Source organism: Stigmatopora argus, chromosome 8, assembly GCF_051989625.1.
Source record: "Stigmatopora argus isolate UIUO_Sarg chromosome 8, RoL_Sarg_1.0, whole genome shotgun sequence".
Lineage (NCBI taxonomy): Eukaryota > Metazoa > Chordata > Actinopteri > Syngnathiformes > Syngnathidae > Stigmatopora > Stigmatopora argus.
The window spans coordinates 14,084,055-14,103,709 of NC_135394.1; the positions used below are offsets into that span (position 1 = coordinate 14,084,055).

The following is a 19,655-nucleotide window of genomic DNA, read 5'->3' on the forward strand; positions in this document are numbered from 1 at the left end:
AAAAGTTTGGGGAAATGTCAAAAGTCACCAAAAATGAGAAAAAAATGGTATATACATAGATCTCTGTTTATGAAAGCCCCAATGGAATAAGGTAATATATAGTATTTGCAAAGAGCAGCTAAATGATGATAATGTTAAAATTATATGAGATAAATAAATCTATCAAATAAAAACTATCATCAACAATTCAATTAAAACGTAGGAGAAAAAAAAGAAAGGAAGTACTCACTGGGGATGAAAAAGCAGCAGACCTGGTGACAGCCATACATTTCCATCTGGCACAGATAGAGGGCAGCGTTTGTCCTTTCAATGAGCAAAAGGACCTGAAATAGAAGTAAAAAACTAAAGTTTCATTTTTGGAAAGCATTGCTCTTTATTCCAAGGCAAATCTTTGATGACAGCCGCCATTGCGCTCCTTTGCCCCCCTTTATTGTCCCTCCAAAAAAAGGATGACTTTTTAGTGTAATTGGTGCTCTTGTGCACCTTTGTGTGCCGTGAAGAGAGCGTCTCAAGACGATGCCCGAGTGGATCCGTCTCTTTTGACAAGGGTGCTCGAACGCCGCCTCATTTGCTCCCTTGCGCCGCAACAACACACGCCATCTTGTATTTGTTTTTTTATAGGTTAGATTAGATTAAACTTTATTCATCATGTACTCGGGAAATTCACTTTGTTGCAGTAGCAAGAAGCCGAAAACACAGGAAAAGACATTATAGACCTAAATAGAATAGATAATAAATAAATAAATAAATGAGCGTGCCAGCCTTCCAAGTTGAAATGGATTTAATCTTTGTAATTTCATTTTACTGGTGTTTTTTTGTCATTATTCTTGTTTTTTGCTTATTCTCCCTTCATTTTTAGTTTTGTCTTTGTAGATTTTCCTTCTTTTTGCATATTTCTAGTTCTCGTTTTAACTCCTGTACATCTTCCATTCATTCAGTCAAAATGAATTGGACGTCTAACCCCGTCACTGGCAGCCAATCAATCAAATGAGTGCGCTGGAAGGGTAAAAAAAAAGAAATGAAAAGGTCATGGTATTGATATACTCCACCATTTGAAGGAAAAGCTAATAAAGTGTTTAATATTCACTGTATATGTGTATTTCTAGTTGGCCCTTTAATTTTTCTGAGAGTGGCCCTTGGCATGTCCAGATAAAATGAAGAAATGTGCACGCTATTTTGTTTTGTTTAGAATATTTTTATATATTTTTTTTTCTCTTTGGACCTCCAGTGGAGCAATTCATTGTGACACGCCAGTTCCCAGCATCCTCACAATCACAGACACCACTTTGCGTCAATGTGGGGGTCAGATGTGCGTGTTTGAAGAAGCGTCTGCACGAAACGCCGCCAACAGGGCACGCTAGTTTTTTTTAAGGGATAAAACCACAATGGAAAGCCTTCAAAGTAATCGCAGGGCTTGATTATAATGCGACAGTTAATATAAAACTCTGTTAGAGACTTGAAAAGGCTGGAACCATACTCTACACCGCTGGTGTCAAAACTGCGGCCTGCGGGCCAGAAGTGGCCAGAAAAGTGCTCAGATCCGGCCCGAGGGTTTGTCATACTTGACGGCCACCTTGTAGCTCACGTACATAATTATGGAAATTTTTCCAGATTTTCCGATCCGCAATCATATTTGTTCGTTTGCACTCTTTCGTCAAAACAGCGCCTCGATTGGGAGTCAAAGAGTTAATAAGACACCTTAAAATGCCCCAAAACCAATAGGAAGACACCTGGAAATGCCCTAAAATCAGCAGGAAACGACAAACCAACAAGAAGCATCCCACAAAATCAATGGGAAAATGTCCCAAATTACCAAAAGTGACCTGTAAGTCCCCTAAAATGGACTCTATTGCCAACGAATTCACTTAAACTGGCCGTGGATGCTAATTTCTCAGTGCTAATGGTGGCGCTAGGCGTCCAGTCAATTTTGACTGAAACCAACGTTCATTGGCGCCTCTCAGTCAAAACAGATTGGACGCCGAGCGCCATTCTTAGCAGCAAGTGGGCCAAAAAATAAACTGGTCTGGCCCACATAAGATCTAGTTGGCACCAACCAAACTGAGTTTGACACCCCTAATCTACACCCGTCTATCCCCAAAAAAGATCTCTCGGGTTGCACTCAATCGCCGTGTGGGGCGAGAACCCCCCACCCCATCCCCGGCGGCCCCCCGCCGTAATGAAAAGTGTTATGAATGTATGTGTGTCTTAATTCTCCCGTGGCCCGACGTTTGTGGGTGGCGAATTTGGGGTGGGCCGCCTTAAATGGAAAACCATGTCCAGTTTAACCGAGCTTGAGCTAAGCCGATTCTTTAAGGTCACGTTGGCACCAATGGGGGATTAGCTCGGGTCAGATCAATGTCTGATTGGGAGCTTTCTCTTGCCCATTGCCTCCCCGGGTCCTGGCAAAATGCCGCCTCAGTCGGGCGATTTGTACCGGGCCCACAAGAAAGCTCTCCCCTCCCACGGTGGACAAAGGCCAACATTAGCTCACTTTTCGCAGTTTTTTGCTCTGTCTAAGACCAAAAAAAAGATCAAATGGATGAAGACATGAAGAAGACTAACAAGTAGGTGTCGGTTATTAGCTTTTTGCGACTGTCCTAGCAGAAAACTGGTTTACAGTCGGACTCAATGGTCAGGGTGACCAAATAACTAATTTCACGTTGACCTAAAATTGTACAAAAACCCTAATCCAGTCTGAAAACTTCAGACTTGAAACACTGAATTTAAGAATAAATACAAATCCTGCCTTGGAATAACCCTTTTCCAAATCCCAATCCTTTTCAAAATACTTTTTACAAGCCTCAAAGTCTTGAAAAACTACTTTAAAATCTAAATGTGTCTAGAAACCTAAAATTGATGACCAAGACTTAAAACCTTAAGTCCTAAATATAAATTAAGACCCCCTTTTGAAACAGGAAACAAAACTTAAAATGCTTGAAAATTGAAATCTACAGAATTTAAAAGCTTGACATGGGTTCGTAAAACCTAAAAAAAAACTTTCAACCTCTTTTGGGAAAATAAAACCCAGATTGGAAACCCTTTAACAAAGGCTTGAATTATATATTTTCAAACAAACCCCAATTTAAATATAGAAAACCCTTGTTTGAAACCCAAACCGTGACCTCGAGTTTTCTATTCAAACAACGTATCTCATTTAAATCAATGAAACGGTTCCAAAACATGACTTTGAAACTGTAACCAGTTCTTCAAACCTTAATTAGACTTTTTATCCTTATTGAACTCTAGACGTGAAACCCTGCCAGAATTCTTTAATGAATTCAAACCAGACTTCAATTGAACTCTAGTCTCCAGACACCCCACTTTTCTGCGATTTTTTCATCTAAGGCCCCAGTGTCAAAGTGGCGGCCCGGGGGCCAAATCTGGCCCGCCGCATCATTTTGTGTGGCCCGGGAAAGTAAATCATGAGTCCCGACTTTCTGTTTTAGGATCAAATTAAAATGAAGAGTATAGATGTATATTAAATTTCTTGATTTCCCCCTTTTAAATCAATAATTGTCATTTTGTAATCAATTTTTTTCTGTTTTTAGTTCAAAAATCATTTTGTAAAATCTAAAAATATATTTAAAAAAAAGCTAAAATAAACATTGTTTTAGATCTATAAAAAACTGAATATTCAGGGCTTTTAATCCAGTTCTTTTAATCCATTTATTAAAAAAAATCTAAATATTATATCTAAAATGGTCCGGCTCACATGAAATCGAGTTGACGTTAACGCGGCCCGCGAACCAACCCGAGTCTGACAACCCTGATCTAAAGCTAGCATTTAAAAAAAAAAGTCTAAAAATAAAAACGTCCTGCCAGGTCACCAAACGGCGTGCGAAGATTCAAGAAGAACCTCAATTTCATCTAAATCTGACCAGAACGAGGTTGAACGGTCGTCACAAACTGACACAACAAGTCTCAAGTGACCGGTCGGCGCCACAAGTGGACGGCGAGGGCCCGCCGCCCGGCGCTTCAAGAATGGAAGCCCCGCCCCCCTTTAGTCGGAGACCATTGAGAGGCTCAGCAGCTGGGAGTGTTTGTCTCCTTGTCGCAAACTGGGGGGGTCACGGGTCAATGTACCCAATGGGTTTAATTGACACGGAGCTGGCCGTCACCTGTGACATCCCTGACATAATGACAAGAAAGCTACTCTAGTCTTTTAATGAGCAAACACGCGCACAATGGCCGACTTGTGGGCGGAGAAGATGGCACGAGGGACACCATTTTTGGGACGCCTTACCATTATGCTGACAGGAAGGGAAGAACGGCCTCCATTCTCCTTCACATTTTCCACAAAGCACGCTCAACACATCCAAGCCTAGATTTGGTTTCCTGGGCAAATAAGGCCCGCATTGAAGCGACTACCGTATTTTCTCGCATATTAGCCGCCTCCGCGTATAAGCCGTACCCTTAAAATGGCCTTAGAATTGTTGATTTTGACAATTTCTCTCGTATAAGCCGCCCCTTGATTCACAAATTTCACCTCCATATTTATGGTTTTAATAGGGAGTACAAATGTGTTACTTTGAAGGGAAAATCTTGAGAAAAATCATCGCACGTGGTATTTCTGACGTGTGCGGTCTTTTGGTCGCCGGTCTTTTGGTCGCCCCGACCGCGACAACTGGCGACCAAAAGACCGACGACCAAAAGACCGGCGACAAAACAAGGTAAAACAACACGGTCTACGCATCAATAAAAGCCAGCAATGGTCATGAGCAGTTTCACTGAGCCGACGTGTAAGTGTAGAAGAGTTTGTATGAACATGCGTTGTCCCTTTAAGAAGGTACGTCAGTCAGGGTCTTAACAAGTTCTCCAACAAAAAACAATAAAAGTCTGGGAAATTTGGAGCTTTTCTTTAGGCTAATAATTACTAGGGCATTAAGTATGACTAAATAGTAATTCGCAGTTTGTATTTAGGGAATTTGAGCAACGATTTAAATGGTAATTATCAATAACCTTCTGGGCGACCAAAAGACCGGCGACCAATCGACCATATACCCAAGCCGTGCCCTTAAAATGGCCTTAGAATCGATGAATTTGACAATTTCTCTCGTATAAGCCGCCCCTTGATTCACAAATTTCACCTCCATATTTATGGTTTTAATAGGGAGTACAAATGTGGTACTTTGAAGGGAAAATCTTGAGAAAAATCATCGCACGTGGTATTTCTGAGATATTGTAAGAATCGAAAGGATCGTCTGCGCGATTGGACATTCCAAAAGGGTGTTGCCTGGACGTAGACATTTTCAAAAAGGAAGTCATGTGAGCAGTACAACCAGGAAGTGTGTCCGTAGCAGTCTAGTTTGTCATCCCTAGGTAAGATAACGGCGCCCTGAGCGAGCAAAGGTAGGCACAAGTGAGTTTTTTCACATTTTAGGCAAGATACGGTTTATTTCTCTTCCTTGAATTTCATTCATAGACGTCAAAATAAATGTTGTTTAGCGTTTTATCTGTTTATCTTATCTCTATTTTGAAATAAATGACCGTATCGGCCACATTGTCTTGCGTTATGGAATTTCGTCTTCGTCACATTACAGTTTCGAGCATGCCAAGTGTAATTTATGCGCATATAAGCCGTACCCTTGATTCAACCATCATTTCCTTGAGCGACAAATACGATGTATATGCGAGAAAATACGGTATTTTAGGAATATTAATCTTTTTGTAATTGTTTAGAAATGAATGACGACGTTATGAATTTAGAAAATGCTAAGAAAAATCAAAATTAAATGAATATAGGCAAAAAATACACAGTTTTAAAGGCCCATAGTGGGAACACTAACAGTCTTTAAAATGTCGACCTGGTGGAAAATCTAATCTAATCTGTTCAAAACCTCGTTAAGACATAATTTACGCATTCCAGACTTTATACAAACTGTAAAGTCCTTTTTGTGGACGCAAATAAAATAAGCTATTCATCTCTCCTTGCAATTTTACTCCAAATATTTGATTTTAATGCCTCAATTGGCGGCATTGGAAGGTTCTTTTCTGCCGTCCTTCCAATGAGACTTGGACGGTTTGTTTTGCTGGTGGCAAAGAGTGACAGTGCACCTGTGAAGGAGCAGGAGGCGAAAAAGAAAGCTCCCTCAGCTCAGCAAACCACTTCAGTTCTCACTTGAGTGCCTCTCTTTAGGCGGGGACCCCCATGGGCCCACCCCGCCCCGTTCCCCGATCCGACCGCGGCTTGTGAAATTCCTCCACTGGCCTTGCGCAGGGGTGCCCCAGACCCCTCCCCCCCCCCCCGGCACCGAGGGGCATTCAAAGCGAATTAACGCCCAATCAATGGGGGAACGGTGAAAAAACGGCGAAAAGAGAAACAAGGGGGGAAAAAAAGAGAGAAATCTCCTTAGCAACATAATCTAGGCGGTCTGGCCAGCCAAGGCTGCTGAAAGGAGGAGAAAAGGGGTCTTTTTGGCCACGCCGTTGTTTGGGGAGGCGCGAGGAATCGCGCACAAAGGCGGCGGACACAAAATGGAAAATTAACACATAAGAAATTGTTCCCTTTTTAGCCTCGTAGAAAAGGAGCCCAATCGGGAACGTTAAACCCGAGGCGAGGCAAGACCCCCCCCAATGACCTCCCCTTGCTAAGACAGCGGATCAAACTACTAACTGTAAAAGGATGTCACAATTAGCAAAATAAAATCAGCATAACCCGGTCAAAAATAGCACTTTTGGTTAAAAAAAGCGGTATAACCGTATTATTCATAATAAAGTCTCTGCTATTTTAACTTTCTGGAAATCCGACATCCGAACTAAAAGATCCATTGCATTTTCCTATAAATTAAAAAATGCTGACTCAAGGCAAGCAACCACTATGTCACATTTTTATGAATAGATGACCTATTGATGTAAAAAAATACCAAAAAAATGGATGCATTTCAGTTAAAACAAAACAAATGTGTTAGCCTGCTACACCAGAATGTGTTGTCGTCTATAAGCCTGTTTACTGACCTTATCTCCAAGTCGCTTGCAGTGGGGATTTACGGCATCTCGTCTAGCCTCAAAACAAACACTCCATCAGATTTAAGATGCTTTGGCTCATCGTCCACTGCGGGACAACGTAAACCAGGGTTGTCCCAAATTTGCAGGAGTCAACTTGAAATCCTTCCACTAAACAGAGGATTGGAATTGATTAAAATAAATAAATAAATAAATAAATAAATCAGCTTTTTAAAATACAATCATTTTCATAAAAAAATATGAACTCATTTCACTAAAACTCAACTCAACAGCACTAAAACATGATCATTCAATGCCAGCCTATCCTGTTAAATTAATTTCATGTTGAAAATGATGAAAATGACATTCAAGCTAACTCACTTGATCACCTTGTAAATTTTCTATAAAAGTGTTTTGGATGGGATTGGATAACTTTATTCATCCCGTATTCGGGAAATTTCGTTGTCACAGTAGCAAGAGGGTGAGAATACAGACACAGCAAAAGACATTTTAGACATATATAGATAGATAATAAGTAAGTTAATTAATAAATAAATAGATGAATAAATATATCAATAAATGAACAAGCGTGTTGCTGAAATATATATGTGTGTATATATGTGTATATATACACATATATTCATATATATACACATATATACATATATATACACATATACACACATATATATACATATATATACACATATACACACATACATATATACATATATATGTGTATATATGTCAGATATATATATATATATATATATATATATATATATATATACATACAAATATATATACATACACATAGATGTACATGTATACATGTTTTGATGTCAGTTTAAATTTGTTGTCGCTAACTGTCAATGCTACTAAAAATGGGCGGATTCCATTGTTTGGAGACCCCTGACGTAAACGTTTCCACTCAGACCATCAACGCGAGGGTATATTTCCCCCCCACGGCAGTGTTATGATATTGTTTCCATATCGGCGTGCAATTAGCAGAGGGGCAAGCCCCCTTGGCCACCAACTGCCCCGTAAGCGGCCTTTGACCTCCCCTACATGATCAGTCCATTTAAAGAAGGCTGTGATTTAATTAGGAGGCCAATAACCCTCCTGTTCTGCTCCTTTCTCTGGAACAGCAATCATGCTAACAGGTCATTACGACCCACGGCAAAATTGAGCTCGGCTAACGTTGCTGAAATGATGAATAAAAAGGTCGAATGAAAACGATGGACTTAAGAAATGTTCCTTGGAGTCAAGATGAGGATTTAGCCACCAGTTTGGAATACGAATCGAACAATAACTGCTAAAAGAATTCACCTCTTCACAGTCAAAATGAATTGGAGATTTAGCACACACACAAAATCAACTTTGGAGTGATATTTGTGGCCTAACCAGAGTATATATTCAATGAAAATGTATCAATTCGCTTTTTATTAAGTCCATTACAAGGTGGATAAAATAGTAAAAATACGATAGTGATTATCAATGATGAACAAAATAATGTGTTAGTTTATGTGACTCAAAATATCAAAAGTGTGGATGGCAGTTGCTTATGAGTGGTTTAATTAATCATCAAAAATATAGCCCTAATTGAAGGTTTGAGGCCCCTTTCTTATACTTATGTAATAAAAAAATCATTTTGATTCTGATTTGTCCTTTATTTCAAATAAATGTGTCCATGCTAACGTCTACCGCCGTCAATGGCAGCCGGTGGGTTAAATGAGTGCTGAGCAATGTTCCCTCTAAGATGTGCACTACTCTCGTCTTCTCTGCGCACAGCAAATCATATGGAGCGCACAAAATAAAATCTTTTTTTTTAGCTGTGAGACCGACGCGCGAACCACTCATCCGCCGGGCCGCCCATTCATAGATATTAATCATTACATTTTATTATTACTAAATCATTTATGTGTAGTAGACATGCACCTGCTTATGGCAGGTGTGATACTGGTGTGTGCCCATAGCGAGCATTGATGATGTTGCTCACACCGGTACTCAGTGTGCTCAGGGAGGTTGTCTTTCTGCCCAGACAAACAAAAAATTAGAGGGAACATTGGTGCTGAGTACCTCAGTGCAATTTATAAAATATGTACTAGCCTGCTTTATTTGAATGGTGCGACTTATATCCCGCAAAAATACAATAAATGGTCAAAAGCATCAAATATAATTCCAAAACCGCCTGAAAATGCAAATTGGAGAAAAAAAGTTTTTATGCAACCCACATAAATCCCCCCCCCTCCCATTTGAAAGCCACCAAACAAGTCATTTCAACCCGCAATTTAGCAAGCAAGTTAAGATGTGGAAGGAGGGAGGGGGGGGGGGGCGAACGGCACAGTATTGCAACAGATGCTTTTGTTCGGCCAAAAGTCTGAAAAGGGGCCGCGGGGTGCGTGGGGCGGTGGTCTCCCCCGAGCGAGGACAGGCTCATTTTTCCTGGTCCCTGCTTCTCCCCAGCTGTGCCTGCTGCAAGAGGAAATGCGAGGGGCAAGCGGCGTGATGGAATACGTAAGTGGGGCGCGCGGTTTGGGCCTGTTTGCGGGGCGACTCCATTAAAGGGTCGTTTATCTGGCCTGTGATCCCATTGTGCGCCGCCTTCTTTCGCGGCCCCGGTGTGCCGAGGGGGGGGGGGGCGGGGTTTGCGGGGGGGGGGGACGTAATTGGCCGATTGGCCGCGGTCTGCCGCTGCACGCTGGGGCCATTTATAAAAGACTCCCGTGAATGTAGCTGACTCCTTCCAGCGGACGCCGCACCCGGCGAATAAACGCTGAATAAACGTGCAGGAAATGTGAAAAGGATGAAACGTCCCCAAAGCGTCTTTGTGCCAGTGTGAAATCAGCCGCTTGAATGCAGAGAATCACTCTTGTCATCTATTTTTTTTTTTTCGCCACCTTTTGACTCGGTCTCACCTCTTTAGGCGCTTTTCTCGACCTGGCCTTCGGATTCTTTTTTTTTCTTTTTCAACGGTGACCTTGGCATCACACTTGTAGAACATGGAAGGGAAAAACAGGAAAACAAGCGGATTTTTTTTGGCAATCTCGGCTCGCCGTCTTTACGTTTTACTTCACTCCAATGCGTTCATTCTCCTTTTCAGCGGAGTTTGACAAAGAGCAGTGAATTTCAAATGAGTTTATCACTAGTACACGTCCAATCCCTTTGAAGTGGCAGCTCATGGACTTTGATTGGACGTCTATGGAGGTTAATGGCAGCCAATAAGTTAAAGCATTTTTAACACAACTGTGACAACTATTAGGTAATTAGGTTATTTTACTTTTTTTTTTTTTTTAACTCTGGGCCTTTTGCCTTTTTCCATCACAAAGCTCCTCCTCTACTGCAAGATTTTGAACAAAAAAAATGGAACACATCAACAACGGCTGGCTCTAGAGGTGAATGTGTAGTTCTCTTCAAAAAGAATGCTAAATTAGCCAAAGCACCTTCATACCTGGAACTCAATACCAATTAACATAGGTAAACTCCCATCTCTGAACCTCTTAGCCAATCATCTTAAAGCCTGGCTGTTAGACGAACAAAATTGCGATCACAACGCTGTCCAAAACTGTGCGACTTGAGTGTGTGTGTGTGTCATCGTTTACCTTCAACCGGCACAAGGGACTAAGTATGGAAATTAGCCCTCGGCTACAATCTCACATATTTACATGTATATGTTCATTAACATGAATATGAATATGTTCATTCATATGTGCTGTCTCTTATTTAAATAAATAAATACAAGGTCAAACTTTGTCTTTATGATTGCCCATTATTACTACAGTAATACCTCGACATACGAGTGCCCGGACATACGAGCAATTTGAGATAAGAGTAAAATTGCGGGCAAATATTTATGTTGAGATACGATACGAGACAAATTTTGATATACGAGCATACAGTGGACGCGAGAGGCTGCTCATAATAACATCATGGCCACTGTCTTTCTGGTCGCAACTCCCTCTTTGTAATGTCTCTGCAAGCACTGGGCGGAGCGTTGTATTTTTTCAGCGTTTAGTCAGTGCGAATCGTGACCGGACATTTGGTTGCCGGACGTTTGGTCGCCCGGACTTTTGGTTGCCCGGACGTTTGGTCGCCCGGACGTTTGGTCGCCCGGGTAAATATAATTTTGAGAGCTGGTTTCAACAGTTGATATTTAGATATTAAACTCTCTCTCTCATGAATATAATTTTGAGAGCTGGTTACAACAGTAAACTCGCTGTCATGTTGTCAAACGTCTGGCGACCAAACGTCCGGGCGACCAAACGTCCGGGCGACCAAACGTCCGGGCGACCAAACGTCCGGGCGACCAAACGTCCGGGCGACCAAACGTCCGGGCGACCAAACGTCCGGGCGACCAAACGTCCGGGCGACCAAACGTCCGGGCGACCAAACGTCCGGGCGACCAAACGTCCGGGCGACCAAACGTCCGGGCGACCAAACGTCCGGCGACCAAACGTCCGAGTACCAGTGCGAATGGCGGGAGGTGTATATACTACTTCTCAATGGCAAGTGGTCATCCGTTATCCTATTGTGAGGACATTTGTGTGCATCATTTTGGGAATATTTTGAAGGGAATACAAAAGCAAACAACCCCCAATAGGTTGCATCTGAAAGTCAGGGTGGAGGCGGGGCAAATATAGCCAACCCGGGAGAAGAAAGGTATCAAAATTCCAAACAAAATTAGAATGAAGTTTAGTGTAAGGTTAGATTAAACTTATTTTTGAGTGTGTCTGCATCGTAATCCAAGTTCATTTCAATTTGATTATGTCATGTTACAGCGCGTTGCCGTGCAAAAAGTCACTCTATTCATATTCTATGGTAGCAGCCTGTAAAAGTGTAAATAGACATACACCAACTTCATTGATCAAAACATAACTTGGTGGAAATGTCTATCATAAGGAAACACATCTCAAGGACCTCTGCCTAAAATGAAACAGGAAGTGAGTGCTGGCCAATGGCAGCTAAAAGCGGCTCACCTTGCGCTACTGGCTATTGTGCGCCATCCCAGGAACTTCTCATCCATCTTTGTGTCTCATGCTCAAATAGATAGAATTGAGAGCGAGGGATGGACTGCAAAAAAAAGAGAAGAGAGAGGAGTGCAGCTGCAGGATGAATAGGAATGGGAAGGAAAGGATGATTTGGGAAGGGGGCAGCTGCAGGGTGGTCCCCCCTCCCACCTCTCGCCCCATGCCGGTTCGACGGCGCTACACTTTGTTTGAATTCAGTCGTACTACATTATTTAGTCATCACGCTGCTAACTGGAGCTGTTAGAATACATGAATGCACAAACAAGCATTTTTTTTTTACTTTCATACGATACAATTTGCAACTAATTGCTTGGTTGAATGTCAACTTTGACCGGTTGTAATGAAGGGGGATTATCACTCAAGGGAAAAAAAATGCAATATACAGTGTGAAATCCTACAAAAAAATCTACCATTGTCCCCCTATTTTACATTTGAAATATATTTTTGTAATGTTGTCTAATGGGACAATTCCATGCACAGAATATGCTATCTTAATATGTTATTAATTTAAGAGTTCTTATTTTTTTCTTGAACACGTGTAAAACTGTCGCTTAAAACCTTCCTAAACAGTCATTAAAAGTTAAAAATCTACCATTGCTCCCCCTATTTTACATTTGAAATATGTATTTTTAAATGTTGTCTAATGGACAGTTCCATGCACAGAATATGCTATCTTAATATGTTATTAATTTAAGAGTTCTTATTTTTTTCTTGAACACGTGTAAAACTGTCGCTTAAAACCTTCCAAAACAGTCATTAAAAGTTAAAAATCTACCATTGCTCCCCCTATTTTACATTTGAAATATTTATTTTTAAATGTTGTCTAATGGACAGTTCCATGCACAGAATATGCTATCTTAATATGTTATTAATTTCCCAAGAGTTCTTCTTTTTCTTGAAAACAAATAAAAAACTGTCACTTAAAACCTTCCTATACAGTCATTAAAAGTTTAATGGTGTGTACATAGTGATTATTTTAGCAGGGTTATTTATCCATAAGCCTATTTATGTTGTTTCCCATTCTAAATGAGCATTAAGCTCGCAAATTTTTTTTAATTGACATTGTCTAGTTCACATGTGTCAAAGTGGCGGCCCAGGGGCCAAATCTGGCCCGCCGCATCATTTCGTGTGGCCCGGGAAAGTAAATGATGAGTGCCGACTTTTTGTTTTAGAATCAAATTAAAATGAAGAGTATAGATGTATATTAAATTTCCTGATTTTCCCCCTTTTAAATCAATAATTGTCATTTTTTTAATCCATTTTTTCCTGTGTTTTTAGTTCAAAAATCATTTTGTAAAATCTAAAAATATATTTAAAAAACCCTAAAATAAACATTGTTTTAGATCAATAAAAAAAACTGAATATTCAGGGCTTTTAATCCAGTTCTTTTAATCCATTTATTTAAAAAAAATCGAAATATTATATCTAAAATATAACATATACGTGACGTTAAAGCGGCCTGCCAACCAACCCGAGTCTGACACCTGGTCTAGTTGAACATTTTAGTGTTCATAATGCTTATTTAAATAAGGCTTCTCTCTACCAGGTCCTAGAACCAAAGAATTGTAACAGTCCGCCAAATGAATAAAGTGACAAAAGCTGCAGGTGCAAATAAAAAGTGTCAGGAAGTTCAAATCCCTCCTCCTTCGCCACCCTCTTTGGTGACCTCCACCCTTCCTTCCACCTGCCAGTGCCCCCAAACGCACCTCTCGAGCCTGAAGTCGGATCAAAAAGACCCCCAAACCAAGGGGGAGGTCCGAACGAGCCTCATTTGGCATTCGGACGGCGTCCATCTCTACAGTACGAGATATCTCCACGTCGCACTTAAAACAAATTTACTCCCGGGCCATTGTAGAGCGTCTTTTTAAAGAGCGTGTTTAGCATTCAGCTCGGCTCGGGAAGTCTTTGTCCGGCCCGCTTGCTCTTCAAACCTCCAGAGTGTCGGCAGCGGGCGGAGTAGACGGGGTGAGCCGGAGTGGGGGGGATCGATTTGATTCTAATCGGAGCATGAAAAGAACATGATCTAACTGCTTTCACAGGCGAGTATATTTAGGCCCCGTCCTCCGGGGCCGCCGCCCCTCCCGAGACTCGACGAGGGGGCCACAATGAAGCTCGAGCCAATTTAAAAAAGCTTTGAATGTGTCGTCAATGACTTTGTGAATGCGAAAGAGGGAGATTTGGAGAAAGAGGGGAAAGGGGGGGTTCTTAAAAAAAAAGGCCAGAGAGCAGACATAAAAATTCCAAGAGTTGTTTAAGGCGTGGATGGCTTCATTTGCATGACAGCGCCGGGTGAATAAGGCCGACCCCTTCTCGGACTGCCCCGGTGCTCAGGGCTGAGTCGCGGCCCGACGAGCTCGCTTTGACCCGGCTCATTGACTCTGAATGGATACTCTGTTTGATTGGCGTGGTACGTGGTCACTCGACAGAAAAGAAAACAGGAGTGAATCAAGGAAGATGACATGCAGACATCGTTGTATCCGATATGGTTAGACCTTGAGACAATCGTGTGCGGTCGATTGGTCGCTGGTCTTTTGGTCGCCGGTCTTTTGGTTGCCGTCTTTTGGTTGCGTCTTATAGTCGGCGGTCTTTTGGTCGTCGGTCTTTTGGTCGCGGGTCTTTTGGTCGCGGTCTTTTGGTCGCCCCGACCGCGACAACGGGCGACCAAAAAACCGACGACCAAAAGACCGACGACCAAAAGACCGCCGACCAAAAGACGCAACCAAAAGACGGCGACCGGTTTTAATACGGAGTACAAATGTGTTACTTTGAAGGGAAAATCTTGAGAAAAATCATGGCACGTGGTATTTCTGACGTGTGCGGTCGATTGGTCGCCGGTCTTTTGGTCGCCGTCTTTTGGTCGCCGGTCTTTTGGTCGCCGTGTTTTGGTCGCCCCGACCGCAACAACGGGCGACCAAAAGACCAGCGACAAAAAGACCAGCGACTAAAAGACCGGCGACCAAACAAGGTAAAACAACACGGTCTACGCATCAATAAAAGCCAACAATGGCCATGAGCAGTTTCACTGAGCCGACGTGTGAGTGAGTGTATAAGAGTTTGTATGTACATGCGTTGTCCCTTTAAGAAGCTACGTCAGTCAGGGTCTTAACAAGTTCTCCAACAAAAAACAATAAAAGTCCGGTAAATTTGGAGCTTTTCTTTAGCCTAATAATTACTAAGGCATTAAGTATGACTAAATAGTCATTCGCAGTTTGTATTTAGGGAATTTGAGCAACGATTTAAATGGTAATTATCAATAACCTTCCGGGCGACCAATCGACCACACACGCCTAAAGACCATCCAACATTAGCCAACTATTTCCTCATATATCAACATTTTAAAAGTTTATTTGAAAAAGAATATTATTCTCACATGACACTTCCATCCTTCCAAATATCACATCATTTATGACCCTCAAGTCTTCTAAACTAAATCCCTTAAAAAAGAAAAACACCCTTATCGCCGATCCGCAGGCCTCTTGTGAACTTATAGAAGCATTTATCACCCCCCTAAAGCGCCCCCCCCATCCCTCAACGCCCACACCCCTATGCATGAATACCCGACAGGTGCAACCCAGCTCTTGCACGTGCAAAACTCAGTGCTTGTGTCTATGATTTAATGCAAACAAGCAGGTGAGAGCGAGACATAAAGTGGAACCCCCGAGCGATGCGGCCCGCATACAAATCACCCCTTGGCTCGCCCTGGGCCGCAACCCCGTCCCCTCGACCTCATGCGAAGCGGCGACAAAGCTCAGAAAGGGGCGCAAAAACACTCCCGCCATTCATGGCGATGGCCACGGCGAGGACAGGAATCTCCTGACCCCGACCTCAGCTGTCTCCAGAACGTTAAATCCGTGTGCCGTCATAACGCGAACAAAAACACAAAAGCCGCAGAATCGGATCCAATAAGCTTATGATGGAACGAGTCCATGAAAAAGTGAAAAACGGGGATCGGAATCAAAGCAATGCGCCCTTCATTGTCCAAATGAGGTGACGGATTCCACTTGTTGGGTTTTTCCATCAGAGGAGGACAAGACGAGTGGTAAAGCGGGAAAACACGGGCTTACAAGCGGCTATGAAAATCGACATAATGGCTCACTGGATTGAACTTGACACTTTCTCACATTCTATTCCAGTGTTTCCGTGGCTTCGCTAAGTATAAGAAGTGGCAGTCGGCATTGACTTATGAGTTTAATCCTTTCCGTGAATGAGATAGTAAGTTGATTTCGTCCACATGTGTCAAAGTGGCGGCCCGGGGGCCAAATCTGGCCCGCCGCATCATTTTGTGTGGCCTGGGAAAGTAAATCATGAGTGCTGACTTTCTGTTTTAGTATCAAATTAAAATGAAGAGTATAGATTTATATTAAATTTCCTTATTTCCCCCCTTATAAATCAATAATTGCAATTTTCTAATCGATTTTATGTAACCAATAGACATTTGAAACCATTCTTAAAATTTACATATTATTTTTTATAGTTTCACAAAATAATTTGACAATTTGACCCGCAATATAAAAGGATGTTGAAATGAACCAGTTTGACCTTCAACATAAGTTACATAATACGTTTTTGTAAATATTTTCAGTTTTTTGTATTGTGACCTTTTAATCCCCGTGACACATCGTCATTGTATTTTTTTTTTAAACTAAGCAAGGAAATCAATTTCCCATCAGCCTAACCCTAAATTTTTCCCCCTCCCCTTCCACACATGTGTCAAAGTGGCGGCCCGGGGGCCAAATCTGGCCCGCCGCATCATTTTGTGTGGCCTGGGAAAGTAAATCATGAGTGCCGACTTTCTGTTTTAGGATCAAATTAAAATGAAGAGTATAGATGTATATTAGATTTCCTGATTTCCCCCCTTTTAAATCAATAATTGCAATTTTTTAATCAATTTTTTTCTGTGTTTTTAGTTCAAAAATCATTTTGTAAAATATATAAAAAAAAGCTAAAATAAACATTGTTTTCGATCTATAAAAAACTGAATATTCAGGGCTTTTAATCCAGTTCTTTTAATCCATTTATAAAAAAAAAAAACTAAATATTATATCTAAAATGGTCCGGCCCACGTGAAATCAAGTTGACGTTAAAGCGGCCCGCGAACCAACCCGAGTCTGACACCCTTGATTTAGTCCATTTGAAATAAATTTTCCCTTTGCAAATGAATTGGAGAGATCGTTTTGTTTCGAGTTTCTGGTGGTCGGACGAGGCCATTTGCCAGCGTACGTTTGAAACTGAATACATTTGTTCCTCAGATTGATTTGATTGATGGGAAACTTGATGCTTCTCTAGTCAGGTGCTTGTTGCCAAATGTAGGACCGTTACTGAGAACTGTCCATTCAAGAAGGGAGACTACACAAACAAAATTCTAGGTTGGTTCAACTGCGAGAACTTCTCCATCTCGTGTCAGATAGAACTTCGAAAGTTTGGGTCAGATTTGAGCCTTTTGATGGGTGCATATGGCTCTCCGCCAACCCGTGATGTAAAATTTGGAAATCGCTGGTGAGAGAGCTGAGACCCCAACGCACCAATAGGAAGCTTCACGTCGGAAATGTGGCATTAACACTACTTCTAGTGCCACTTTAATCTTATTTTTTTCATTACACTCTTCTTCATTCACACTCACATTGATTCTATTGATTAGCAACAGCATAAAAATGTTATTAAAAAAAATCAGAAACTTTTTTGTAGCGGTGAAATGACAAAAAAAGGAAACATTTTTATGTACGTTTTCTTTTAAATTCTAAGTATGTCTCTCAATGAATAATATTTGAATTGTTTAAGGCTCTCTGTGTCAAAAAGGTTTACCGACCCCTGCCATAAACTATCTGCACATAGCAACCCAGTACATTAAAAGCAATGGACATTGAAAAGTGCCATTCTCTTAAACATAAGACTTTTGTATCTGTCATCCTAGCCTTCATTAAAAAACAAGTTTTTCAATTGTGTATCAATAAGTTTTAATAAATTCTGATATAAAGTAGTCATGAGCCTTAAATGGGCCTTCCAGATCCAGAAATAGTGAACGGGTCAACCAGCACGAGAACATTTGGACTCCAAATTCAGTTGTTTTGGGAGAATTTGAACCAAAGTGCCTTCATAGCCTGAACAATTTTAACGTGCCACATGGGAGTTTAGTTTACTCCTATTGTGGCGGTTCATATTGTCTTGTTTTTGCCATGAATTCAAAATGAGTTCATCACTACTTGACGTCCAATCCATTAAAAATTTGCAAAAATATCCACGCCGAAGTAAAGCAACAGACATTTGACGCTAGCGGCCATCGAAAATAAGGAAGTTTTAAGCAGATGCTAAAGCGAAAGTACAAACATTAAGCCAAAAGTGCACCCATTACCAAAGATAAACCAGCAGTAACGAGTCCCAGAAAGATTCTCTTATTCGACTAGGGTTGAAAATTGGAGAGCGTTTGACAAGTGAAGCAAGAAAAGATTGAAATAAGGGCTGTTTTTCCTTGCCATAATTGCGTTTGCTTGGTCTGCCGGAAACAACAGAGGAGGCGGTGATTGGGGGGGGAGGTGGGGTTTAGGGGACGTCTTCATGTGGGAACTTGACCGTGAGTCGCCGTCGCCAAGGCTCGCCGTTTATCTCTCTCGGGTTTTCTTGTTTGATACCGGGGCCTGGTTTAATTGCTGGCGATATCAGACGGCGTTGCGAGGAAAAGGGGGCACACTCCAGTCTGGGAGTGTCGGAAAAAGGCTGAGGAGAGTTGTCCTAATTAGCGGGGAGGCTGATGCGGGACGTCTGTATGGGCTGCCCTTTGTTCGCCGGCCTCTTCTTCCTCTGAGGCTGTCACTTTACTTTTCTATGGAGTGAGTGACGGGCCCTCCAAGCATCCTCCAGCTTCCAAACACTACATTGGCCAAGCATAACAATCTTTCAAGATGGCACACTAGCCAATCTGTTTTCATCTTTAAAATCTAAATGATGAGCCAACAGCCTAGCGACGAAACCATGCGCTAAATTAGGCCATTTTCCGTCAATCAAGTACGTTTTTATTTCTTTTGTTTAAACTCCCACTATGACAACTTTCCACACACGGATGAAATGCTAGAATGCTATGTTTATGTTACGTTTGCGTACAGTTGTGCTTACGTACAGTTGTGCTTACGTACAGTTGTGCTAATGCACAGTTATGCTTACGCACAGTTATGCTTACGCACAGTTATGCTTACGCACAGTTATGCTTACGCACAGTTATGCTTACGCACAGTTATGCTTACGTACAGTTGTGCTTACGTACAGTTGTGCTTACGTACAGTTGTGCTTACGTACAGTTGTGCTTATGTACAGTTGTGCTTATGTACAGTTGTGCTTACGTACAGTTGTGCTAATGCAGTTATGCTTACGCACAGTTATGCTTACGCACAGTTATGCTTACGCACAGTTATGCTTACGCACAGTTATGCTTACGCACAGTTATGCTTACGCACAGTTATGCTTACGCACAGTTATGCTTACGCACAGTTATGCTTACGCACAGTTATGCTTACGTACAGTTGTGCTTACATACAGTTGTGCTTACGTACAGTTGTGCTTACGTACAGTTGTGCTTATGTACAGTTGTGCTTACGTACAGTTGTGCTAATGCAGTTATGCTTACGCACAGTTATGCTTACGTACAGTTATGCTTACGTACAGTTATGCTTACGCACAGTTATGCTTACGTACAGT

General features: G+C 41.7%; 1 long non-coding RNA gene across 2 annotated transcripts in view; it reads right to left on the reverse strand.

Moving 5' to 3' along the window:
- Positions 1 to 226: 226 nt before the first annotated feature.
- The window catches only part of LOC144078604 (uncharacterized), a 37,997-nt gene continuing 18,568 nt past the window's right edge, over positions 227 to 19,655 (reverse strand). Inside the window, exons 6-8 of one of the 2 annotated variants that reach the window (XR_013301257.1) lie at positions 11,919 to 12,012; positions 6,955 to 7,113; positions 227 to 323 (exon numbers count right to left, since the gene is read on the reverse strand). This is a non-coding gene — a long non-coding RNA (uncharacterized LOC144078604). Of the gene's footprint in view, positions 324 to 6,954; positions 7,114 to 9,860; positions 9,935 to 11,918; positions 12,013 to 19,655 lie in introns of those variants that run through there. The other variant, XR_013301258.1, reaches the window with a different exon arrangement.